This window comes from Thamnophis elegans, chromosome 4, assembly GCF_009769535.1.
Source record: "Thamnophis elegans isolate rThaEle1 chromosome 4, rThaEle1.pri, whole genome shotgun sequence".
Taxonomy (NCBI): Eukaryota; Metazoa; Chordata; class Lepidosauria; order Squamata; family Colubridae; genus Thamnophis; species Thamnophis elegans.
Window position 1 is genome coordinate 42,456,934 of NC_045544.1, and position 27,165 is coordinate 42,484,098.

The 27,165-nt window shown below is 37.8% G+C and overlaps 1 protein-coding gene across 6 annotated transcripts in view; it reads right to left on the bottom strand.

Annotated features, from left to right (window-relative positions):
* Positions 1-23,637, bottom strand: part of EPB41L2 (erythrocyte membrane protein band 4.1 like 2) — a 115,910-nt gene extending 92,273 nt beyond the window's left edge. For all 6 annotated transcript variants that reach the window (XM_032215375.1, XM_032215374.1, XM_032215373.1 and 3 more), the window contains exon 1: positions 23,555-23,637. The gene's annotated coding sequence lies outside the window, so the exon portion shown is untranslated. The remainder of the gene's footprint in view (positions 1-23,554) is intronic.
* Positions 23,638-27,165: the final 3,528 nt, after the last annotated feature.

Genomic DNA, 27,165 nt, shown 5'->3' on the forward strand with positions numbered 1-27,165 from the left:
ATGTGCCCCCCAACCAAATAGGCTGGTATCTGACATCACCATCACTCGATGAGGCTCCTTGAAGAGAGAGCCTTTCCTTATCGCTGGGGAAGTCCACGAATGAAGTGAATTGTGGATTCATGAAGGAATGCGCACCTTGATGGTGGAGTTGCTCCTTTTGGCTCATTGATATGGAAGTAGGAGCCACTGTAGTGGTCAGGCATGCAACCTTGCCCAGGAAGCGACCAACAAGCAAGAGATCATTTTCCCTAGCAAGTGGGAAAGCTGTATCAGTGGTACCTGGCATTGCGCTTGAATGGAGGAGACTATCAATTGTAGGCTGGATTGGCGGTCTGGAGATAAAAACACTTATCAATAGAGAAGCCAAGCTAGGCGCCTTGAAGCCACGTTAGCTGCCTTAGCTCGTGAGGCGAACTTGGCAGCGTAGAGAGTGGCGTCTGCCGAGTATTCCATGGCTGTTGCCAGTTTGTTTCAATCCTGGCAGAGCCTGGAATCCTCTGCAGGAATTTTGCCCAAGAGTTGTCTCAGTGGCTCTATTGAAAAATGAGGCCGAAGCCAAGACCCTGATGGCCCGGGACACAGCTTGATGAACCTTTTTTAAAGAGTACTCTGCTCTCTTGTCCTCCACCTTCAGCCCCTCCATGAGATCGGAGGACGTAAGAGCGGCCACAGGGGTGTCTACCTTGGGCCACTGTAAAAGGTTCTCCAATTCAGGAGCTACAGAATAAGCTCTTGTCACAGCCAATGGGAGCCAGGATAGATTCAGGTTGAGAACATTGCCATTGTACAACATCTAAGAAGAGCTATGGGGCAGGGATCTCCTCATGCTCGGCAGGAGATTCAGAAAATAAATTACTGCTCTTGGCCTTCTTGACAGGTTGTTCCATGGCTGCATCAGTTTAGGTACTGGCCATCTCAGCACTAGTGACCGCCTTTGCCTTGTGAAGAAGGGACTTGAAGAGAGCAGGCTTAAAGAGGCCAGTGAAGGCTGGCTTGTCAGGAGTCATATCCTCATCATCCAAGATGATTTGTTCCGTGCTCATCTCCTCAGCTGCTAGTGAGTCCTCACTGTTCATGGAAGGTTTTGGAGAAGGAGGATCCTGAATGGGGAGAGGAATGTCCCTACTCTGGCCCTGGTGAGCTGGGGCCTGAGTTCCCTGTTTAGTGGAGGTGGGTCTGCACTGGAAAGCAAACTCCATGGCTTGTATTATTGCCTGTGAAATAAATTCCTGCTGTTCTGCAGAAAAACATGCTGAGGTTGGTCTAGGGTCTGGTGTGATCTGCTCCTCCCTGGAGTTATCAGGAGGCTCCTCCGCAGTCATGGGAAAACAGTCAAAGGGTGCAAAGTCCTCCCCAAATAAAGCTGCCTGAAACTCCTGGGAAATAGAGATGTCATCTGGAAGGCAATCTAGTGTTTCATCCCTGGTCTGAGTTGCCTCAATCTGTCTTGGGGAAAATGGATTAACCATCAAGGCTTTCTGTGCCTTAGGAAATTGCTTTTCCAAGGCTTTCAATCATCTAGTGGCATCTCTGTCAGCTGAAGATGGCTGAATCATGAGAAGATGTCTTGGCCTTGCCTGACTTGTCAGAGCTGTTGGATGACCCTTTAGCTGCTTTCCTCCTTGGAGCAGGCTGAAGGATGGAGGATGGACCTGGGCAGGGTTCTTCCTCCTCATGATCCCAATCAGCCATAATTGAAGGTAATTAAGCTGGCAACGCAACCGCCCCACTTAACACCTCTGGACTAGGTTTCTGCAGTTTACTTCATGGACAGGAGACTGCCACAGTCTCACTGGGTTTTGACAGAGTACTCGGACAGGGAATGGCCCAGGGCTGGGTTGCAAATAGTGCTCCGGCAGCCTCATTGGAGGCCTCTGGCGCTGGCACTGCTACAGCTACACAAGCAATGATATGCCCAAATAGGAGCTGCTATGGTAGATCGGCACTTTCAGCCAGGAATAAAGTCCCTCGAAATTGCTCAAGTTGCTGCAGATGAATCCCAAGGAGAAGTCTGCAAAATGGAAGGAGAAATAGCCCAGCGCTGATGTCCCAAGAGTCCACTGAGGTTCGCTACACTGCAAAGGCTATCTCCACCACTAAAATGCTGTCCGTTTGCGATTTAGCGGCCAAAATGGTGGGTACGACAAAAAATGTGATCCAAAATGGCAGCTGCCTCGAGCTAGTGTCCAAAATGGCAGCCGCGCTCTTCTCCACTGACAATCCTCATCAGGAGACCATTCAGGATCCCTGCTGAGGCCGCAAGCGACGCTCACCCAGTCCGAAAACATGCTAGCCGCTGCGGTGCCTTGTTTAAAGTCACAAACCTCGTGGGCAATCACTTTTTACAAACGGAGGATCGGCAGTGCGATTTGACAGCTACAATCTCGTGCAAGGTCTGAGGGGAGCTCTTGCTGCTGGCAAGCCTCAAAAGGCCATTTGACAGCTGTCAAGAAATCCCCGCACCAGTTCTCTCTGTATTGCTGCTGTTATTAACAAATGGAGATCTAAAGAATAGTTCAAAGTCAATTTCTCTTCTCAGTAACTGAGGAGAGAGTCAAAAGTCACTCTGATGGGCTTGACTGAGTTGATAAAAACTGAAGTCAAACTGGGAGGTATGGCTAAAAGACTCTAAAATTAACTCCGTCACCGGGCAGACAAACTGAAGTTGAACCCATGCTTGGATTCTCCAAGCAGCATATAGGAGAATATAAAGATTAAAATGAGATTCTTGTTTTATTTCTCAAGCACTGCCATTTAATCTATATTACAGGTAGTCTTTGACTTACAAAAGTTCATTTAGTGACCATTTGAAGTTACAACAGCATTGCAAAAAGTGATTTATCACCTTTTTTGCACTTACCACCATTGCTGCATCCATATAGTCATGTGATCAAAATTCAGATGCTTGGCAACTGGCTCATATTTTTGACAGTTGCGGTGTCCAGGGGTCATGTGATCCCCTTTTGTGACCTTCTGATAAGCAAAGCCAGATTCAGTTAACAACCATATGACTAACTTAATAACTGCAGTGATCCACTTTACAACTGCAGCAAAAAAAAGATGTAAAATGAGGCAAATGTCTCTTAACAAATGACTCACTTAGCAGTATACATTTTGGGCTCAATTGTGGTTATAAGTCGAGGAGTACCTGTACTCATTTAGTTTGAGATCTTTAGTCTTGCTTCTTTTCATATGACTAAATTGACTTAAACCAATTCATAACAGTATTGCAAACCTATGTAAATTTTGTATCTCCTGAATTGTACTATACACAAGAGATGTTTTGCATATTGTTTTTAAATTAGAAATGCAAATTTATGAAACCCCTGTACTGTTGCTTAAATATTACTAGAACAATGATATACTATAGACTTTCACATATACATTCTCTTGTCACCAACCAATGCAAGATGGAGCCATGAGCAGACAAATCTCTCTGGTATTATTGATTTGGCCCATAAATATTAAGCAACTCTCTTTCAGTAAATGATTATCATAGAGATTAAAACTAATCAGACAGTGATGTTAAAGTTTCTTTTGTGCGTTTTAAAATCTGTGCTAGTTTAGTGAATTGTGCTAAGTAGAAAGAACACTGCTTCCTCTACAGTTTTCTCCTATAGAAACCAAAGAATACCATACATATTTTTAATCCTATTTGAAAGACAATTGTATTAAATCTGGCCAATTTATTGAAATGATTTCAGGAATTTTACAAAAGTAAAATTCAGTTCACCGACTGTCACATAGAACAAAATACAAGTTTTGTATTTATAAGATAAATGCATATAAAGCAATTTCTCAAATACAATAGAAGAAAATATGCATTTTTAAAAAATATATTTTGTAACAAGTACTAAAACAAAACAAAGATGCATCTGATCATTATGTCCATTCAATTCTAGCCTAGACAATGATATGTTAAACCTGTTGTCATAAGCTTCTTTACCAGCTAGTCATTCTGAATAAAAACATCACTGTAAAGAATTAGTGGAATCGGCATGTTGGACACAGTACAAAGGAGGGATAACTGAAAAAAGTATTTAAATGTACTTTCATATCATCTAGGAGATTTCATTAAAAAGAAAAGATATTAAATATAAGATTTAGTTATATTATTTATGTCTTCAAGATAAATTTATGTTACTTGGATCGTAATTACCCGGATGGTAATTAAGTTAAAAAAAGTTAACAAAGCTTTAGACTTTCTAGTAAGTCTAAACTGTCAAGTAAGATACCGTAACTTGAGTCAGAGAATAAAATTTAGATGGTCAGCATAAAGGCTAATATTGATGACTAACAATTTCATCAGTCATCTAAAAGGCAGTAAACAGACTGATTAAAATCTAACGTACTATCAAAATAGTATCTATGGATCCTAATAGATTTGAGATTTTGTTACATAAAGCATTTGATAAGCATAATTTCTACTAAATTAGATTCTTTCCATGCCCAAAAGAAAAAGTTAATGATTATGTACAGTATATTATTCATAAACCTACACACCATCCCACAAAAATGAGAAACTTTTAGTTCTATAAATGGTATTATCCTGTAAATGGTATTTAGCCAAACCCTAATTGTCTGAGGCACAATCAGGATTCAGAGCAGTTTCTCAACCTCGGCAACTTGAAGATTTATGGATTTCAATCCCCAGAATGCTCAAGTCCACACATCTTCAAGTTGCCGAGGTTGAGAAACAATGGCTTAGAGATATTAAGAGTTGAAACTGTGACATTTGGAGGGCGACAGATTCCCCCCCATTGCAGTAAATATTAATTCTTAGAATACCAAAAACTAAAAATATGGTGCAGCTCGCTGCATGTGTTTAAATGCACAACCTCCTCTTCCAGAAGCAAAAGCTCATGTATCTTCTGACACACAACTTTTGGAGGATTTTAACATTCCTCAAGTTCAAATTTGCAGTGTTTCCCAATCTGTTTCCTTCTCTTGCTCTACAACATCTCCCATGACAGCTAGCCAGCATGGCTGTTGGCCAGCACAGCTGCAAGGCAAAAAGGCTGAAAGAATGTAAGGTCAAACTCAAGCTCTGAGGAGACTGTGGTGGTGAATTAAAATTCTGACCAAAAGGGTCAAGAACAATCTGTTATGTTTAACATGAGCTAGGACTAGAAAGGTACTTCATAGTTTGACTTATGGTGACTCTTACATATTGTGTACAACCTGCACATGCACTTTATATTCAGGTACAAAATAAGAAGAGTAAAGAAAGGACACCATGTTATCTGCAGTTTGGCTGTTCAAATTTCACCGGCTCAGGGTTGACTAAGCCTTTCATCCTTCCAAGGTGGGTAAAATGAGGACCCAGACTGTGGGGGCGATATGCTGACTCTGTAAACCACTTAGAGAGGGCTGAAAGCCATATGAAGCAGTATATAAGTCTAACTGCTATTGCTATTGCTATTTTTTCAAAGTGAGAAATGCAAATTTCATAACACTATTGTGTTAAAACTGAACTCGTATAGGGGATATGGAGAAATACTACTACTCAGAAAAAGAACCCTCATTAAGATCAACATTTTTATAAACTGTCTTTCCTTAACCATTGTTAAATGGACCCCAATGGCTGAGTTATGAATTGAGGAAAGAAACACAATGGTTTACAATTCACAATAACTGGAGTCATACTATACATTAAGCCAAAATCAAGCAAAACCTATTACTGCTTAATTTGAAGCCTGAACCGCAACCGCAGGTGTTTTCTAAAGATAAGCAGCAATAATCCAAACCTGCAAAAATGCACCCCTCTTAAACCAATTAAACCAATTTTGTTGTATTTAAGTACAATGACAATAAAGATTATACTTAAATACATATAAATACTCATGTTTTTCTCTTCATTTCAACAAAGCTACCGGTATATCAATCTAGTCCTCAACTTATAACCACAATTCAGTCCAAAAGTTATCTTGCTAAGTGAGAAATTTGTTAACTGAGTTTTGTCCCATTTTATGACTTTTCTTGCCAGATTTGTTAAGAGAATCACTGCAATGGTTAAATTAGTAACACAGTTGTTAAGTGCATCTCGTTAAGTGCATCTCGTTGACTTTGCTTGTCAGAAGGTTGCCAAAGGTGAACACATAACCCTGGGACATTGCAACCTTCATAAATGTGAATTGATTGTCACGGATCCAAATGTAAATCAAATGAACATGGGGATGCTGCAACAGTCATAAGTGTGAAAAATGATCATGTCACTTTTTTCAGTGTCATTGTAATTTCAAACAGTCACTAAGCGAACTGTGGTAAGTCGAGGACTATGTATGGTCCATCAGTTAACCACGAGTCCCATGCCAAAAGTCATACCGCTTTGGTAATGTTACCATGCTAAAATTTCAGACCATTTTGGTCTGAGTATATTAACCCAACTTCTGAAAGAGAATGGTTTTCATTTGGAGTGAACTCTCTGTGGAATAGTCTTCTCTTAGAATAAGGTTGGTGGTTTATATTATTTTTTATAATATATTTTTAATAAATATGTTTTAAAAATATTTTTATGATTGTTTTATGTATCCGTGATTTTATTCGATTGTTGCATATCCTTATAGTCACTATTATGTATTCTAATAGAGTTGCTACTAATGAGGTGGGTGGCCATATAAATATGATAAATGAATAATTTCTTTTAACATTCTACATTACAAGCTACTTAAGATGGAGTTTTTCTGAAGAGGATGTGTTAAGTCATTTGTTGCATCCTTTTTTATTTTGGAGGATTGTGATTATGTATATTTTAAAACATCCTCATGTATGGTATAAGCTTTAATACTTCCACAATAAAAATATACAATTAAAAAAAATAAAAACAACTACTCTGAATTAGTTGTTTCTATTTTTATTTTATATTTTCACTATGAAAGTATCAAAGTTTATATCATACATGGGGGATGTTTTATTGTGTATCATAAATGGCTATGACAAATGATATTTTATTGAAAAATTATTTCTATGCTAGAGACAAAAAATCAAATTAAATAACAAACCATGAAATAACATGGTTAAAGTATGTTTTGTCCAAAAACAGCAAAGATCAACTCATGGTTTTTAATTCTAATCCAGCGCATTTGGAGAGTCATAATTAAAATTGCAATTCCCCTTTTCAGGCAAAATTACCGTTGAAAGTAAAACAGAATGTTTCTAATCACACTCTGAAGGCTTACTAGAAAAGAGAAACAATGCAATTTATGATGCAAACCAAGCAACAGTATATGAAAAATATCTTAAGAAGCCTTACAAGATTATTACATTTATACCTTGCCTTAAATAGGCGTATATTAAGTAGGTGTCAACTTGTAAAGCCTTGCCATGACTATTATCAGGTTGGCATTGGAGGGAGGATTCCATGCATACCTTCAGCCAGAGTCGGATCTCATATTTCTACAATCTTGTTGGTGACTGTGATTCATGACCCAGACAGAGTGGAGGGGACACAGAGGTAAAATTCAAAAGCAATTAAGCAAAAGTCAGTTTCGGCTCCGCAGGAGAACATGCCAGAATGTTGATCCTAATAAATGGATTTCTTTTGAACTTTGTCTTGAGGCTCGTAAATTAATTAGGTCATCTTCTGGGAACTTCACAATAGGTATAAGTAAACAAGTCTATTTTTTTTTGTAACTATTAAAGCAAATTATTTTATCTTTAATTTTTAATCCTTCCTGACTGTCAAAAGTGATTTTTTTCATTTAATTTGATATCCCAGCCCTACCCAGCCATTTTCAAAGTGCAAAAACTCAATCTCATCTCATGAATATGAAAAATTTACTTAGTCATAATGGACTTGCCCATTAAGTCATAAAGTGGGTTACTCACATGACCAATCCAATTTTATTACCTTTTTTTGTGGTGGTCATTAAGCAAATCTGTGGTCATGAAACAAATCCACTGTTTGCTATGGGGCATTTTTGCCAAAACCAAAAGCCAGTTTACAACAAAAAAATGTTGTAAATTGTGGTCATGTGACCACAGGACATTGCGAAAGGCTGTAAATTGGGGCCAATTGCCAATTGTCTAAAATCTGATTGCATGACTACAGGGAGGGGCTCTTGCTGTTGGAAGATTGGAACCAGGTCATAAATACCTTTTGGAAGGGATGCCATAAATTTGAACAGTCACTAAGTGACAGATTGTAAGTCAACTAATATCTGCATAAATTTGCAAGGTCTCTGCTACTCATTAACAAATAACTTGCTTTCCAAGGCAGTTATGATCTCTATATTCTATATCCCTCATTACAAAGGGGGAAATTTCAAAATTTACATAAGAGTTTAGATGCATTTCTAATAGTTACTGGCTATATTGCTGCCCAATGTTTGGCTATATTGTTGCCCAGTGTCTCCTTACACCCCTCAAATAATTATGCACATTAGGAGGGGCTTTTTTCCAAATTATTATCAATCCTCTAATAAGTAGAAAGAGAAGCATGGCCCATATAAAGAAATGAACACTCCAAATGCTGCAGACAATTTGAATTACTGAATATAAAATTAAATGATATACAGAAGAACACATACAGTACAATACAGATAAATGGAAAAATACATGTTTTCAAGAAATGGAATGCTGGCTGATACATTTCATATATATTTTGATCTATTTGTTTGATATCTAAAACAGTGGTGGTGGGTATGCCTAAAGATTAAAAAGTGCTGCGATTTAGTATTTACAGAAATAGATAAAATCATTAGTTAGAAAATCAAAATAAAAGCAGAATTACTTCGTTGAAAATCTGGAAGACAATAAGAAAAAAATCTAAAGAGTTGTGGTTTATATGCTGATTACAACAAGAACATTTATATAACACAGAATAGCAAGCAGGGAATTTTATCCTTAGATTAATGGTGTAAGCTGCTTTACTATACTGCAATGGCAGAAAAATCAATCCATCTGTTACATTTTCAAATAATCTAAAGGATGTTTTTGAGATATGGGAAGATATTTTTTATCAGACAAAAAACTATGACAAACATTTCCTGTTTGTTATACTTATATGAAACATATCTATTATTTCTAAAAGATTCTGAAGTTGATAGGTAATGTTTATAATTATATAGTATTGCTACTCTACCAACCTCTCTGCTGTGTGGCTGTCTCTTCATCTGAGTTCCTCAACTGTGTATCAGGGTTGGCAGTGCAATTCCAGAGACTTATAGTACTGGAAGATTTCGACTTGCCTTCCCTGAGAGTAGAGCCTGAAGTGGCTTAGGAGTTCATGCCCACCATGACAGCTATAGGTCTATCCCAGGTCATCCAGTGTCTCACATGAATCAATGGTCAAATACCTGATCTGGTCCTCTTCTTGCAGCAGTGGCAACATGATCTGGAGTTGGGGAAGCTCCCTCTATCTCCTTTATGATGGTCACATCATGTCCTGGTAACCATAAAATTCAGCCCCTAGAGACTGATAGACTTTGAAGAATTCTCAAGAGAGCTAGGGTTGTTCCTGATGGTCTGCTGCATAGTCTGACTGAGGCCTTAGTCTTCACTTGTAATGAGAAGGCAGTTGTGGTTTTTGATCAGATTGTACTCATGCAACCTCTTCCTATGGAATCGGTCAATCTCTGTGGTTTGTGGAAGAACTGAGAGATGAAATGAGAGAATAGATACCAAGACTATCGCTGGAGGTCAGTGAAGGATGAACTTGAACAAACACCAGTGACAGCCACTTTTAAGATGTTGCTAGGGGTTGTAAGTGTAGCAAAGCATCATTACTTTTCCATCCTTGCTGTGTTTGAGGATTGCAGCCTGGCAGTTTTGTTCCAGGTGACTTGAGCCCTTCTAGGTAAGGGGTACCTAGAGATTCATCTGCAAGGCCATTCAGAGGAATTTTCAGTGTATCTGTTGGACAACATTGCTCAAATTCATTCCCAGTTAGATGGTAGCCTTTATGCAGGTCTGAAGGTGGTGCCTGTGGACAGTCTTGTTCTCTTTTCTGAGAACATTTTGAATCTGCTGGACATGAAGAAGAGGTCTCTTATGACAGCTTAACCACCTGCTCAAGGAGGGTTCGCTCCCTCCACAAGAAGCTATTACTGGCTTCCACTATACCAAGCAGTGTCCAACCTTTTTAGGGAAAGTTGTGGAGGTGGTGGTTGTGCAGCAGCTTCAACAGATCCTTGATGGAAGTGGATTATATGGACCTCTTCCAGACGGGTTTCAGGCCCAGACATAGGACAGAAATGGCAATGATTGCACTTTTGGTTGATTTCTGGCAGGAGAAGAATGGAGATAGTGCATCCATGCTGGCTCTATTTTATCTCTTGGCGGATTTTAATATCATTGACCAGTGTAATCTTCTGGGTTGATACTAGGGATTGGGAATGGGTATAACTGCATTCTGCTGCTTCTCTTCCTTCCTACAGGGCCAACACCAATCATCCTTAATCCTTCATCAGTGCTATTTCCATTCCTATTAAATAGCTACATGAAAACACAGGAGGACAACATCATCCTTTGCCAGTGGTAACATATATGATATTTTCTTCTGATGTTTTCAGTGGATCAATGGTATTTTTTAAAAAAATATATAAAACGGAGTTTTAAACTAAGTATAATACTTAGTATTATACTTAGTACTAAGTATAGTACTTGCTGTTTCAATATTAAACCAGCTGAGGAATGCTGGTCAGGTTTTCTTATTAATCTTCCAAAGCAACCTTTCTTGGGAATGTGCTTAAAATTGCTTTAACTAAAAGTGCAGTATTGTACGAAGTAAATATTGTGAGTACAAAAAGTGAGTCTTTAACAAAAGACCTCCCAAGATCACATTGCACCAAGCAGTTTACATGAAGGCTATTTTAAATCTTGACTATAGCACAAGAATGAAATTTCTCACAAGATGTCTCTGTGTTGCTGAAAAATGGGAAGTCTTCTGAACTTCCAATAATATTTAGGGGGCTTTCTAAAGCCTTGCAAGACAGGCAGAAACTTCCATTTCTGATCAGTTGCTATTCAGAGATAAGAATTTTAGGAAAAGGAAATAATTATCTATCTGTTGCCCATATTTCCTAGATTTCTCATAAAGTATGAAGTTTGTCTGGATTCATCCAATAATGGATTTAATAGTTTATCATCTAACCTATATTTTATGATTTTATTAATGGATTATCTCTAGGTTTTACTGGCTGGTTTACTGAATTCAAAATACAATATATAACTTATTAGGTAATTATGATCATGTCTGAAACCTCCTTGTTTTAAAGAAGACTGTTATGAAGGTAGCGAACAACAGATTCAGTTGTGGAAGAAATGTATCTAGTCACTTTTGAGTCAGGATTCAGGCCTGGATGTGGTGCTAAAATCACACTGATCACTCTTGTCGATGATGTGTAGTAGTATGAGACAATGACACTAGTATTCTCCTAATCCTATTGAATGCCTGTGGCTTTTGGTTTCACTGTTCATGGTATCCTCCTGAACAATTTTAGGAGCTGGAAATGAAGTATTGATTTCCAATGCTTCCATTTCTTCCTAACACGGAGGTCTCAGTCAACGGTAATTTAGGTGAAGAGATTATGCCCTAAAGGATACTCGGATTGAAATGTCACAGTTCTTAAAACCTTCACTACTCCCATTCATCTTGAAAGCAACTTTGAAGAGAAGTGAAGCAAGTGCCTGGACAGAAGGGGGGGCGGATGGAAGATAGCCAGGTACCAACACTACATTCATGATATTTACTCGTACATCTCAATTCCAGGCTGAATAGGAGATCCAATAAAAGCTCTAATCAGATGCCTGAGGGTTATGATCTAGGTGAGGAAAAATAGGATCAGCTTTAATTCCAGAAAACAGTGACTGTGGGCATAGAAAACATTCCAGGCCCAGATAAAATAAATTCTTGCTTCTGGATCACATTTCCTCATGAGGTGATGGTTTGTAATTTGAGAGTTTTCTAACTCACAGTTCATGCTCAAAGAGCAAGTAGCAGGTGTGGCTAAGAAGACTTTTACACAGCTACATCTGGTGCATCAATAACAAGCATTCTTGGATTTCATTCTTGTTTCCAGTTATGCATTAATTAACTCAGATTTAGCAAGTTATGATGCATATGGTTGCCTTTTTAAGAGTATCCAGAAACTTCAACAGTCAAGAATTCAGCTACCCGTGTTGTGGTAGGAGCTTCTACAGTATATCTTTACATCACAAACTATTTCTGTATACAATTGAAAGTGATAGTTGTCACTCTCTACAAGCCCAATAAAATTAAAAAAGATAAGTCCCCTCCAGGTCACTTCCCTTAAGACTAATAAGGGGCCATGTATTCTCCCTGCAGCTCTCATTCATTGGAGCAATGTACCTCTCAAGATCAAACCCCATGCTATTGGGTTTTAGGGCAGTTATCAAGAGAGTTCTGGAAGTGGAACTTTGAATAATGGGCCTCCATTATGGATTTTGGCATGATGCTGGATTGTTCCTCTGTGTCTATGTTACTACAATTGCAATTATAGTAGTAAATTATGTTGTTCATTTTGATTTTAACATTCTTATTATAGGAGTGTTTACCAAACAGATTTCTTCAGAGTTGGAGCAGTATATAAGCCTAGGAAATGAATACATCTACATCAGTCCCCCAATCAATTAAATTATCTATTCTGTCAAATGGGAGATAGCCTGCAACAGTCCAGCATTACTTATTTGTGACCAGCCCATATTGGCTATTGTTCATTTTTGCATTACTATCCAAGTGTTTATTAACATGCTCCTTAATTTGCTCAAAAACCTAGCACAGCACAGAAATCAAAGTGACAGGTCTGCAATGTTCTGTCTCTTCTGTTTTTTGCACATGTGAAGATTTGTTCTCCTCCAGTCTCTTGGAATTTTGTCAGTTCTCCATGAATTCTTAACCAGTACACATAGCAATGGCAATAGCATTTAGACTTACATACTGCTTCCCAATGCTTTATAGCCCTTTCTAAGTGGTTAACACAGTCAGCATCACAGATGCTGGTTCTGTGCTAACTTCTGCTCTTTCAAAATTTTAGGATATATTTCATCTAGCTTGGGAGACTTGAATTCATTTGAAGTATTTTTTAAATCTTTCTTTGACCACCTTAAATTGCAATTCCCCCTTCGCCCCCCCCCCACACATACTTCATTAGACATAATAATGGCCACCTAGGAGTTTGTTTTCTTCTAAGAAAAGATAACTATAAAATATAAGACAAGACTGCCTTGTCACCTGTTACCAATTCATCGTTTCTTCTGTCAACAGAAACAACAGCCTATTTACTGTACCTTTCTTTTGGTTTCTTTCATAGCTAAAACTTGAGAAGACTTTCTTGTTGTTTGGGTTATCTCATAAAAGCTTCTGTCCAATTCTGCATTTTAGTTTTTTATATCATGGCAACAAAAACTGGATGCAGTATTCAACTGTCTTCTCAGGGCATTATAAAGTGGTATAAACACTTCACATGATCTTGATTCTATCCCTCTGTTAATGTAGACTAGAACTGTGATGGCTTTTTAGCAGCTGCAGCATACTGCTGGCTCATATTTAAGTGAAATGTCCACTAGGACTTCAAGATTAAAATCAAAATGAAACTACCAGATGAAATGCTACATCAAAAACTAACTTAAGATGCTATTAACTTTAACTAATAGTCTGTTCACATTTTCATATAAAGTTATCTCAGAAATGAATATTTCATTTTAAAGTTTAAGCCTTAATACATTTCGGGTTATGCTTCCATTTCTTAATATCAAAAACCGTGGGACTGCATCTTCAATTTTATTCTCAATTGTGTTAAAACTGATAAGTGCATGTTAAATATTACGCTTCCACTTCTTCAAAAACAATTTACTTAATATAAACAAAAGAAAAAAATGTTATCAAAGTTAAAATATTGATTTTGTTAAATTTGAAGCAATATTACTGTGAACTTAGTATCTGGCCATTTTCAAAAGTATTCATTTAATTTAAAACATTATCACAATACAAATGTAAAGAGACAGTATAAAGCAAAGCAAATTTCTCCAAGAAATTTTTGCAATCTCATGAACATTATGTTTTCTTAAGCACTGGTGAAAAATCTAAGCATACTTTGTCAATATGGTCACCTACATCCATGTTTCTGCTAGATCTAAACAAAATAAATCTCTAAAATTTTGGTAAGATGTAAATGCCCTGATAAATTACTTTCAGTAAAACCTGTCCAATCATATGCTTAGTTATTTTTTCTTTGAGTGAAATACAACTTCATGGATCTTTTTAAAGATTAGTCACTCACTACCAATAGCAATAAATTCTATTCAGAGAGAGATAATAATAACAGCACTTACAAGTATAAGTATAATCTTTATTGTCATTGTATTTAAATACAACAAAATTGGTATACTAATATATCAATGGTATATTAATATACCATTCCATAAGTGCTTTACAGCACCCTCTAAGCTAACATTGTTTATATTCCTTACTCAATATTATCACTGTCATTCAGTTTGCTTACTAAACATACACATTTTCATTAAAAATGAATGTATTGCAATCCACTACAGATAAATATGTAAAGGAACACTTGCAAATCTGTACTTGATTTTTTCTTTTTGCATTGCATTAGGGATTATTTTCCATTAAAATTTGAATAAAATTGCAAAATATATAAATGTGACAAGTAGATTCCGTTATTCATATTGCTATAGAACTGATAAGCATGCAACACTTAGCATTTCTACACACTAACTGCCAGTACTTCCAATCATCCAGCAAAATTCTTTGGTAAACAACAACAGTTGTCACCCCAAAAGGAACCATTAGGTTAATTTTTCATATCTACAGAACTAACTAGCATCACCTCAGCAGTAGCCTGGCATGGGTTCCTTTTGAATTATATGCAATTATGGGAGGTTATTTATTGAAAAAAATGTGCAGGCAACAGTGATGAATATACAATAATTTTGGATTTAACTATATAAAAAGAAAGACTGGTTATTAGATATTTAACATAAACATGCAATATAAAACTACAATAGTTCTTGACTTTCATTTAGTGACCATTCAAAGTTACAATGGTATTGAAAAAAAGTGACACGACCATTTTTTACACTCATCCTCTCCATATGATCAAAAAAAAATTATGCTTCACAACTGGTTCATATTTTTGATGGTTGCCATATCCCAGGGTCATCTTTTGTGATCTTCTGACAAGCAAAGTCAACATAGACACCGGATTCACTTAGCAGCCATGTCACTCATTAACAACTGCAGTGATGGACTTACCTCCCAAAGACCCATTAGATCACACAGGGTTGGCCTCCTCCGGGTTCTGTCTACCAGCCAATGCCATCTGGCTACTACCTGGGGGAGGGCCTTCTCTGTGGCAGCGCCGGCCCTTTGGAACGAACTCCCCGCCGAGATTCGGACCCTCACCTCTCTCCAGGCCTTCCGAAAAGCCGTTAAAACCTGGCTATGTCGGCAGGCCTGGGGTTGATGAGTTTCCTTCCCCTCTAGATTGTGTGTCTGTTGGTTATTTTAAATGCTTGTATTTGTAGTTCTTGTGTTTCCCTTCCCCTCTTGGGTTTGTGAGCCGCCCTGAGTCCTGCTGGGAATAGGGCGGCATATAAATAAAACGAAACCTGACACTGCAAGAAAGGTCCCCAAAATGAGGCAAACATCACTATCAAATATCTCACTTAAATTTTGGGCTCAATTGTGGTCATCAGTTGAAGACTACCTATATTTCAAATACAATGAAAGACTTTTGTGAACTTAGTTACCATGTTGTTTTTGAATGGGCCAACTTGACAGACAAGAAATTTATGCTACATCACAACATAATTTTCTTTGAGAAAGTATGTTGTGATAGTCCAGCCACTGTGATTTGTATACCATGTAAATCATGATGACTTGCTCAACTAATTGTGGTTAAACCTTTGCTCATTATTATGCATTTAATACACAAGAATGCAGTTCCTTTATGCTACACAGCTTTGACAAAACACTAGATTTCAAGATTCATTTTATTTCATTCTTTGATTTTATGCCAAAAAAAACCCAAAAACTATCTTTTCGTGAAATTGGGGATACCACCTAGCTAAAATTATCATTCCATGAATAAAAAGACTCCTACACCAATAAGAGTAAGAAAGTGTTTTAGCTAGCTCCCCCTTCCTGGCAGTCCCACAGGCAACTCATAAACATTGTTCCAAAAGTAACACAATGCAAAGTAGATTTTCCAGATACCACAGGAGAATGCAAGAGAAAATAAAAATGTGTCTTGTTCCAGTAGAAGTATCCCAGATATTGTTTCTCAGCTTCTCTACTTTTGATTTTTTTTAATGCAAACAGAAGCTGTAATCCATAAACAGTTTATTTAAATATACAGCTTACATCTATGCATTCCATGAATGTGCACTGTCATCAGTTTGAACATTTGCTGAATAAAGAAAAAGAATCACAGTATGTTAGTAGCATATCTCAAGTGTTTTTTTAAAAAAACTACTTACGCAAGACAAAGGAAACAAACCATCAACAGGAAACAAAAGAACAGCTTTCTGATCATACAGCACTATGCTGACAAGTATGATGCTGCCATTTGGAATACATATAAAAAGGCAAAGGTTAGATTGCAGGCCTACTACTAGGTTTCCTGAAAATCAGATTCAATCTAGTTCAAATTAGATATATTTTTAAACCCCTAACATTGCTTTGTGCATATATACAATAGTGGCCAAAATTGTGGAACTTTTTGAAAAAAGTGTACAGTATTTCTGAGGTTTGATGGCTAATAACATCACTTTTTTTGTAGTAGTATCATAAAATTACAGTATTTTTCAGAGTATAAGGCGCACCTTCCCCCCCCCTCACAAAATGGGTAAAAATTTAAGTGCATCTTATAGACAGAATACAGGTGCTTTTGGCCTCCCAAACCTACCATGCATCACGTTTTCATCCTCCCCAGCCTCCAGGAGCACTCTGCAGTGCTCCACACAACGTGTTTTCATCAACAACTGGTCTATTTTTGGCCTGCAGAGTGCTTCTGGGGGCTGGGGAGGGGGAAAACGTAATGTGCTCGGCCATGCTTGCGCTCAGACTTCCACGCATGTGCTTTGATAATGGGTGTGGCTTGCACACATGCACACAGCTTGAAAATGTGCCTAAATAGGACGGCATAGAGGTGGGGCAGGTGGGCCTATCCGCAATTTCCACTACCATTTGGGCGAACTGGTCCAAATCGGCTGAATACCACCTCTGACTACCAGAGAAACAGAAGAGTAGACCTGAAATAGGATAACTCAGCAGTAGACTTCCAATTAGAATACCAAGGTTTACATTTCCTTATCAATTTCAAAATAACACATGATGATGTCAAGCCACTTACTTTTATAGCACAAAACCTTTTAGGAGTTAGGCACCTAAGTCCCTAATTTGAAGCCAAGGAGATGTGCTTAAAACTATTTGAAGAGACTGGTAAGTGGACAATGAATGAGTTGATGCAATATCCATGAGGCAGAAGAATATTAATAATTAAAGCCACATTTTTGTTTTAACACTATTTTAAAATAATTTGATTCATGGGAAGAGATGGATTGGATGAATCTTTGTTATATTTAATATCAATAATTTATTTAAACAAAGTGAAAAGTAATTAAAGTTTATCCATATATATAGGCAGTTGTTAAGTCCACTCACTGAAGGAAGTACTATGGGGCAAAAACATTTGGCCCATGCATTACAATTTATTCCCAAGGTAAAAAAAATAGCAAATAGTTGATAAAAAAAATAGCAATTAGATGTCATAGTAGAAGCATGCAATTTATAATATTTATGTCAAATGTCTTGTCCCGAGTTCAACTTTAAAACAACTTATCATTAGACCAACTTGGTCCAATCTTACCAGAAGCAGTTCAATATTTCAATTTCACAATCTTTTGTACCTATATCTCTAATGTGAAATCTGCTTCTTTGTGGCTTCACATATAAAGGGCTGTGTTTGCCAAGACTATAAACAAATTGAAACATGTATAAGTTTTGAGAAATTTTAGAAGCATTGTATATGAATAATCCAAATAAATAATAAATTGATTTTGCAATTGGTATTATATTTAATATATTCTAAGATATACTGTTATATAAAACTACTCTATAAATTATATTAAATATTTGTACAGCACAGCACATAATTAATAGCAACAGGTTTAACAAGATTATTTCCTATGAAGTTATAAACCAGTAAAAATTATAGAAGATATACAATACTGCCTCACTAATAACAGAAATCTTAAAAGGAATATCAATATCTTCTTATAACGAAGGCCACAAACTAAACTTAGATGAACCTACTTCAACCAAGCAATGAACTTGAATACTGTATACTACCTTTTCTTAGAAAAACTGTTTTTACATTACCTCTGAAGAAGTTTAATCAGTAGGGATAACTAAATCGCACTATATACTAGTAGAATAAACTTCCTAGTTTCTAAATTTAAAACATTATTGGACCTAGAACTATAAGCACAACTTTGTTTAAGCCTTTGTAAACATATAGGTAATCCTTGACTTACAACAATTGAATCCAGAATTTATGTTACTAAATGAGACAGCTGTTAAGTGAATTTTGCCCCATTTTAAGACCTTTTTTACCACAGTTGTTAGGTGAATCACTGCAATTGTTACTTTAGTAACATGGTTGTTAAGTGAGTCTGGCTTCCGCATTGACCTGGCTTGTCAGAAGGTCACAAAAGGAGATCACATGACCCCAGGACACTGCAACCGTCCTGTGAATCAGTTGCCAAGTGTCTGAATTTTGATCATATGACCATGGGAATGTGGCAATGATCATATTGCCTTCTGGCAGATCGTGTTGCCTTCTGGCAGAAGATACAGAACAATTAAAACTCGGACCACACGTCTTCTGAATAGTTTTTATCCCAGAGCTAAAATTGCACCCAACAATGAACTTAAGGCTCACCATCAATAAGCTGTTGGACAGCATTATTTGGTCTGTTGTGTGAATGCTTGGGTGGTTTAGGGGTGGGGAATTTTTGGTGGGTGGGGATGTATTTGGGGATTGTCATGGGTATTGGGCCTGGTCTCTGGGTGTTATGTGAATTTTATTGTATGTGTATACTGTGTATATATGTACAATAGCAATAAAGTTAAACTATGAAGTTAAACTATGTAAATATGAAAAATGGTGATAAGTCATTTTTTTCAATACAGTTGTAACTTTGAACAATCACTAAATAAACTGTTGTAAATCGAGGACTACCTGTATTCTAGTTTTAACTTCTTGAAAGTCAAGACTCATGTATGTTGCTTTGAATTCTGGATGAAATGTGAGATATAAATCTAATAAATACATCTCATAACATGCATGTGAAAAATGTAAAGAAACAAGTTTAAAAAACAGGTAAAAATTCTAAGACACTTCAAAGGGAATCTAGTGGGAAAAGTTAAACCCTGGAAAGGCCAGATTAAATCAATCTCTGCTTGCTAGATAGAAAAATAATATTAACAGAAGTAATGTTAACAATGTAAATATGTTTTTATTATACTATATAACAGAAGTAGATAGAAAACTTTCATATAACTGTCAAGAAAAAGACATAGATTTGCCCATGCAGTCACTCAGGATCAAGCTCAACTTGAATCTTTACTTTTAAATATAGTAAGCTAAAGCAAAATAAAAATAGCATTTATTTTTAAAAGATGGAAGGGAAAACAAGAAAACATGGAAACTACTCATGCAACATTCATTTAGAGAGGTGCTTTGAAAAGGTAGATCTTCATTAACAATTTTTAAAATGCCACTATAAATATCTTATTAATATCAGAATAGACTGCATTCTATGTGCTAAAAGTAAAAAGCCCCATCTGAAGTTTTGCAAGATGGCACTCTGGTTCTCAGCACATGAATGTTAGCCATTTTCTTCTCAAACTAGAAGAATCAACGGCATGTCTCCTAAAGTATAAAAGAACCAAACTTCCCATTTCAGTAAAGTTGAATTAAAAAGAACAATATGGCTTTAAATATGTTTATTTCAGAATTACGCCTACACGTAATTCTACACGTATGCTCATAAGGGAGGCATCCTTTTTTTCTCATTACACTTTTCATTGTCTTTGTGTATAAACAGGGAAAGCAAGACAATTAAAGCAAACAGTCTCAAAAGGAGTGGCATGTTATTCCTCCTCTTCAAACAATGGAAGGTAATATGTTTACTTTTACTAACCTGGCAAGCAATCATACATCCCAAATCAGGTAATTACTCCAAATACTTTTGATAGTCCAATTGTAACCACCACCACCCCCAATTTGTAGACCTGGAAGAATGTTTTAGTGGTTCTGTTGAAGATACTGGTAGATGACCAGAAGAACAAAGTCAGGGACCAATCATCAAGAAGAAAATCAATGTGGTCAGGAAGTGTTGACATTGACTGGATGGCACATAATCAATATGTTGCAGATCTTGAAGGAAATTCAGTACTTATAAAATTTAGAAATAATTCCTAGAAATACACTCTTTTATGAGAGAGATTTTAAAAACCCTATAAATTAGTAGTATTTTTGCTGCTTACATGTACAACAGTTCATGCTACATCTGGCCATTATTAACTTTTCAGAAATTTGGAAATATTATTATAAAACCTGCATTAATTGAAATACACTTGTCAATTTTTCCCTTTTCTATTTATCTAGTTACGTCTTTGTACTGTATGTTTGCTAAATTTTAACCAATCCCAGAAGAGGGGACAAAATTGCTCATAATTATTGCTGCACAAGTTGCTTATGTTCAAAAGTTATTACCATGATTGTTTAATAATCAAATTATTTCACACCAAAACAATTTTGAAATCATTTTACTTAAGACTGTAATTTTATTTCCAGTATGTTCTAAGTTTATTCCAAAAACTACTGATCAACAACTTGAATTAAATTGTAAACCACTAAATGAACTATACTGAGATATATTCATTAAAATAACTGAAAGTTTACAAAGCAATTCTATGATCAAAGTTTGAAAAACTTTTCATTAGACAAGATGTACAAAAATTCAGAAAATAGGGTGTGGCAAAGAAATATAGTGTTCAAGCCATATCTGTACCATTATTACATGACATTCTTAGATAGGTACATTGGGCTTTTTCCAGGACAGAAGATTGGTTAAATTATAAAAAAATGCTGAAAAAAGCAAAGAAGGAAAACATAAAGGAAAGCTAATAAAGACAAAATCCTTTGTATCATACTTTTGTACCTATTACAGTATGTCACAATAGAAAGATATTAGTTCAGTTTATCCTTTGAGATTCAAAACTGAAGCCAACCTAGACAGAGCTCTGTTGAAATAAAGAAAGTTATTATCTATGTTTCCACCATCCTTAATAGTTTCCTAGCCACTTTCTCTCATTTTCATCAACAAGCTATCCAGAAACAATGCTTCCCCATAACATTATAAAATAAATAAGTCACAGTTTTCCTATTCCATCCATTCCATTTTCTCATACCATACAATATCCTAGCCTAGAATATCCTGCAGGAATGAAAAACAATTATCTAGGGAAGATTAAAAGATGAGACATAATATTCATAGTTCTTCAGCCTTCAAAGTATGAAGCTAATATCTTCATTAGGTTCAGGCCAACTCTTGGTTACTTCAGCCTTCTCCATCTCACCTACCCTAAACCAGAATTATCACTTTTACCTTTAATGCAGAGACTGTGCATGCAATACTGAGTGATCATTTCTCTATGTACATGTCCTCATACTGATTCAGACTTACGTTAGTATAATTTAATACCAAATGTGTCCTCCTAATATTTATTTTTAAATTTCATAAATTAAATTTAGGATTTTACAAGCGCCACTACTTTGGGGAGAAGGACAAGGTTTTTTTTGTTTTCTTTTCTTTTATCCTATCAAATGTTAAATAGAAAAATTCTAAATGAACCTTGTTGTATAATGCCACCCTCTCAGTATTTAGATTAACAGGACAAAAAGAAAAAGCTTACAATCTTCCTTTAAAACTATCATTGTAAGAGTGGTCTTGTGGATTTTAGATTTTTAAGGAGAATTACTGATGCATGATTGTGAAGATGGTAGATGTAGAATTCAAGCACACCTTCACCCACAGCATTCTGGACAAATTTTCTCAGTCCAATTGACCTCATAGGGTTTCTGTTGTGAGAAAAAAACAGGAGGAGAGAGCACTACCTACTGTATACTGTGTTGGGCTGCTGCAGACAAGATAGGATATAAGCCTCACAAATACTGTAATATTTTTAAAAACTGTTAGAATCATCATCATTTCTCAATAATTTTGATACGATTCATATGTCAGCTGCATTCATATAATACTCCTGCCTTCTCTCTTAAATCATTTTTTAATGGTGATCTTGGCCGGTGGGAGGGGGGTTTCCCAAAACGAACCACAGCAGCTGTCTCCAATGTGTAAAAACAGTTGACAGATCTTCCCCTTTCCCATTTGCAGTGGCTTCCCTAAAAAGTTATGATCCCCAGATTTTATGGGCGAACTTCCAAAAAAGTGTTGCTTCGCCCCAGGGCTCACTTTGGGTGTTGATCACACACAAACATACAAACGCACACACGGCAAGGTGTAAAAAAAGGAGGGAGATTTCAACAAACACTAGCGCCAGCTCCAGGATGCAGTTTAACTAAAGGAAGTTTCAGACCGCACATGAGATCTTTTTTCTTTCTTCTTTTCTTTCTTTCTCCCTTCCTCTCTTTTTCATTCTCTCTTTCTCCCTCCCTCTCTTTTTATTTCTTTCTTTGTATTTTTCTTTCTCTCGTTCTCCCCTCCTCCCTCTTTCTTTCTTTCTTTCTTTCTTTCTTTTTTTGCAACTGGCAGTGAAGGCGCCGCTCCCAATCTCAGCGCGAAAGAAACGTCTCCGGGCCGCGGGGCATCTCTACATCTCACTCCCCCGACGGCGGCGCAACTCGTCAAGACTCGAACCCGGCTCGGCCCGAAAGTTGTGCGCTCGTCGTCTGTCCGTCCCCTACTCCTCTCGGTAGACCCCCTCTTTTCATCCCACGAAAAGAGAGGAACGGATTTCCCCGAGGCCGAGCTGACAAGCGCCTTCCTGGCGGAACTGCTGCAGCCCCCACTCTTCCTCTCCCCTCAGCCCGGGCTGACTTTGTCGGAGGCTGAGGCGCCACCGATTCGAACTACATCACCCCGATCTAGCCCAGAGGACGAGGAGGCGACCGGCCCGGGGCGGGGGGTGGGGGAGTAGAAAGCAGGGCAAGAAGCAGCGCTGGCCACATGTCCCACTGACCCACCGATCTAAGTCTGGAGCTGAAAATGAACAGGAGCCGCACCTCCCGGCAGAGGCAGTAACCGCTGCCCAGGGAGCAGAACCGACCGACTTCCACTCACCTCCGGCGCCCGAAGAAGGAAGGGGAAACCCGGCGCCTTCTGCGCTCCGCCTCTCCCGCTCGCTCGGTGCCCCGCTGCCTTCCTCACACACGCCTCCCCCGCACCGAGCCCCCGAGAGGAGGAGAAGGCGCCTGACGCCCAGGCCCGCGCTCGGCCCGCCAACAGGCGCAACTCGCTCCGGTTACGCGCGATGAGCGCTCCCTACCTGCCTTCGTCCAGCTCGTCCCCGCGCACCGTCTCCCTCAGTTTGACTCAAAATTGAAATTCCCTGGCCGAGGCCGTCAGCCCCACCCCAACCCTAAACTGCCTCCGCCTGGAACCACGCCTCCTTTGCGTCTCTAAGCCAATCAAAGGCCTGGGACAGCTCTCGACCCCACCTATACCCTCTTGGGGGCTTTTTTTTCCCCTGGCCCTTCAATCACAAGCCTGGCCAGTTGCCTGCCTGCCTCCTGCTTTTTCTAGCCACGCCCAGCAATCGCCAGACTTGAAGTTTGAAGAACCGCGCCTTCGGGCCCGCCGGGCGCGCGCTGTCTTGGCGTTAATGTTTTCGGCTCTGGAGACGAGAAATGCAAAGGGAATGCAAAGGGGGAGGTGGGTGGAATAAGCTGCCCTAAGTGAATTGGCGATTTAAAATGTTTCAGTGGTTTCCTTTTTTTTCCCTGCCAAATGGTTTGTTGCAATTTAAGGCGGGAGGCAAATCCGGGATGCAGCGCGATGACTGAGTTTTCTTTGGTCAGGAGCTTTTAATGTCGCTTATGTCATTCTTTGCGTCCCATATGCATTGCCCTCGGGATAACAAGAAACGCAGCCACGTGAGATACTTGCACCAAATGGGGACCAAGCAGCAATCTTTGTTAGCTCACTTAATGTTTTTATTTTTATTTGTTCAGGAGTGTTAGCCCAATTGCTAGGATTCGAAATGATTCCCAAAATTCAAAAGGAAAAAAGTATTTTAAAATTAATTTTAATGTAATAATCACCCACATTTTATAAGCTGCCCTTTCTGGTCTCTGGTATCTTGAAATCCAGGCAATAAATAAGGTATCCTTTACAGACACTGGCACACATCAAAAAATAAAATGTTTTTCTGAATAAAAGAAAAGTTGGGATGTGCTATATTTCTAAGATAAAGGAGGTCAAGCAGTGAGTCTTATTAAAAGGACTTGACATTTTGTCTGAACCACACCAATCTCTAATGGGTGCAGGAGAGGACACAGAATTCTTCATGGGGCTTTTTTGATGGGCATGGCAATTCTGGATATATCCTGATACCATGGTTTAGAAATAGCCACAACCAGCACATTTGAATTGTATGTAGAGTATTAGTAACCGGTAGATCTAAGAATAAATATAATTCTACAATAGCAAATTTCCCTAGCTCCAAATTTTGGATCAGTTGTAGTTTCCATTTTGAATTCAACGATAGCCCTATGTAGAATAGGGTGAAATAATCCAGTTCTGAGGGGATCAGAGCATGTCCCCTAATCATCTTGATCCAAACCAGGCTATAAGTGACACATCAATTGGAGCTGAGCAAAGGTACCATGGCTTGCACCGATGCTCAAGTCACAGACAAGCATTGGGTATGGTGGAATGCAACCGTGTCATACTGCTGGAGTCTTACAACTCTTGGTAGGAATTATTTGAACTCATTTCTCCTCACACAGGTTGCTTTCACTTCTGGACACCAATTTAGGACTCCCATAGCATCCAGAGATTGGCTAGGATGGCAATAAAGTTGACTAATAAACAGTTAACAAGTAAGCACATCTTCAGCATACTGATATTCCTCACCTCTGATTGACAAGTAAGTATCAAATAGATGTTAAGTAACAAAGGACTTAGAGCTAGGCTCTGAATCATCCCACTCTGGAATGGCCGAAGCTCACCATCTACAACAGTTTCATCCTGTGCCTTGCTCCCTTCGTATTCCAAAAATCTACCAAATGTGGACAGAGAGGTGCCTGCCAAATTGTTGGGAAAATTGCCAAGCCCCAACCCATTTGGATTTATTTTTATTTATTTAATTAATTTACACTTTAAACTTTATATCATATATATTTAAAAATAATAATTCACTGTTCAAGGTGACTTACCTCTCATAGCATTTACATTTATGCTCTTACAAAATCTTTGAAGTATATATTGGCCCAATATTTGACATTTATTTTCTGCTTAGTATATAGATATACATGGATAGCTATTTGCTTTTCACATACCTAAAGGATTAAAATAATAAATCATGTATCATATCACCCAAAATGATAAGATAAATTGATGTGAAGTTGGGAAAATAAAATTCATTCACATAGATTTTTAACACAAAATAGTTTAACTTTACCTCCTAAAATTATGAACTCCCCTGCAAAAATGTATTCAGTGAAATACATCTCCTTTTGATATAAAACTCTTTAAGTCCTAGCACCATGGTCATGGATGTGGGATAATGATTGATGCAGTCCAACATCTGGCAGGCTAAGGTTGCCTGTAGCCTTAAAGAAACCAACACAATCCATTTATATTAAAATAGGGATTTGTCACACATCAGTTAAGAATTAATTCAGTTTCATTTTACCTGATGGGCCTTCCAAAATGTCATTTCTCATACTAATTTTCAAACTGAATAGCAGGATACCTCCTATGGTGCTTAGCACAGTAATTCTTACCATTGCTGTGTTTGAACCATAGAAGAGCAAAGCAATTACTTCTCAACAGCATACTTCTTGGCAAGATTTGAACTTGCAGTTGAGTCAACACAGTTTATGTGTTTTCTCCACATTTCTGTTTTCCCTAGGGTTTAGAAAATCTCAGAAAGAATGGAAAGAATGTTCTCCAAAACTGACCCAGAAGCAGCAGCAACTTTTCCCTTTAAAGATTGTGAGGCTCTTAAGATGCACAGGAGACATGCAAGCCAGTTCCTCTTTCACTCTGATGCTACGATGGCTTTTAATGATTTTAATGACACAAGCCTCAGCAGGTTTAATTAACATCGTGTTATAAACAACTGGAGCTACGAGCCCCTTCTCTCAATTAAGCCTCCCAAGCATATTGTCGCTAGCAAGATGTTTTCCTGGACAAGACAAAGCCAAACAGGGAAGGAAGCATTTTGCAGGTCTCTTCTTCCCCATTTTCCCTTAACCAGTTGTCTTAATAGTCGGAGAAACTTGGTATCTAACATTCCTTCCATTGTATGCACAGATTTTGACTCCATTCTGATACTTCTCATGTTTTTAAAGCCATTTGTCTTGGCTGAAAATCTGACCCACTGACACAGGCTTGTATAAAGAGAAAAGAAAAACCTCGGCAGAAAGTAAACAGTCTAGCTGTCAGCAATGTTGGTTTAAACAACAATGCTGTCTCCTTGCTCCATCATGCTTTTCACTTTTGCTTTGACAAAGAGGAATTTATGAGCTTTAAGCAAGCTTTTGAGGGACACTGCTTCCTTAGAGCCCTCACTGCCAAAAATTAAACTGTAGTTCCATAAAAAATTTAAATGGTTCATTCATTCTGGGGGTGGGGGGGGTCTATTTCCAAATAAGCTTAATGGTCAGGATCTTGAACTAGAAATTTTTAGCTATTGTTTGCTGCTGCTTTCTATTTTTTCTTCATTTTTTTATTTTGGTAATGACACAGCAACAGTTTGGATTTTAATAACTGCATTTTTGTGATTCCATAGAATAAAAAGGGCATGGGAGGGAATGAGTAAAAACTAACTGTGGCACAAATTCATAAAGTTAAAACAACTACACCTCTTGAGAATTTTTTTCTGGAGACGAACATCGGTTTCCAACACACTCTGCTGCAGTTTGGTGGAAT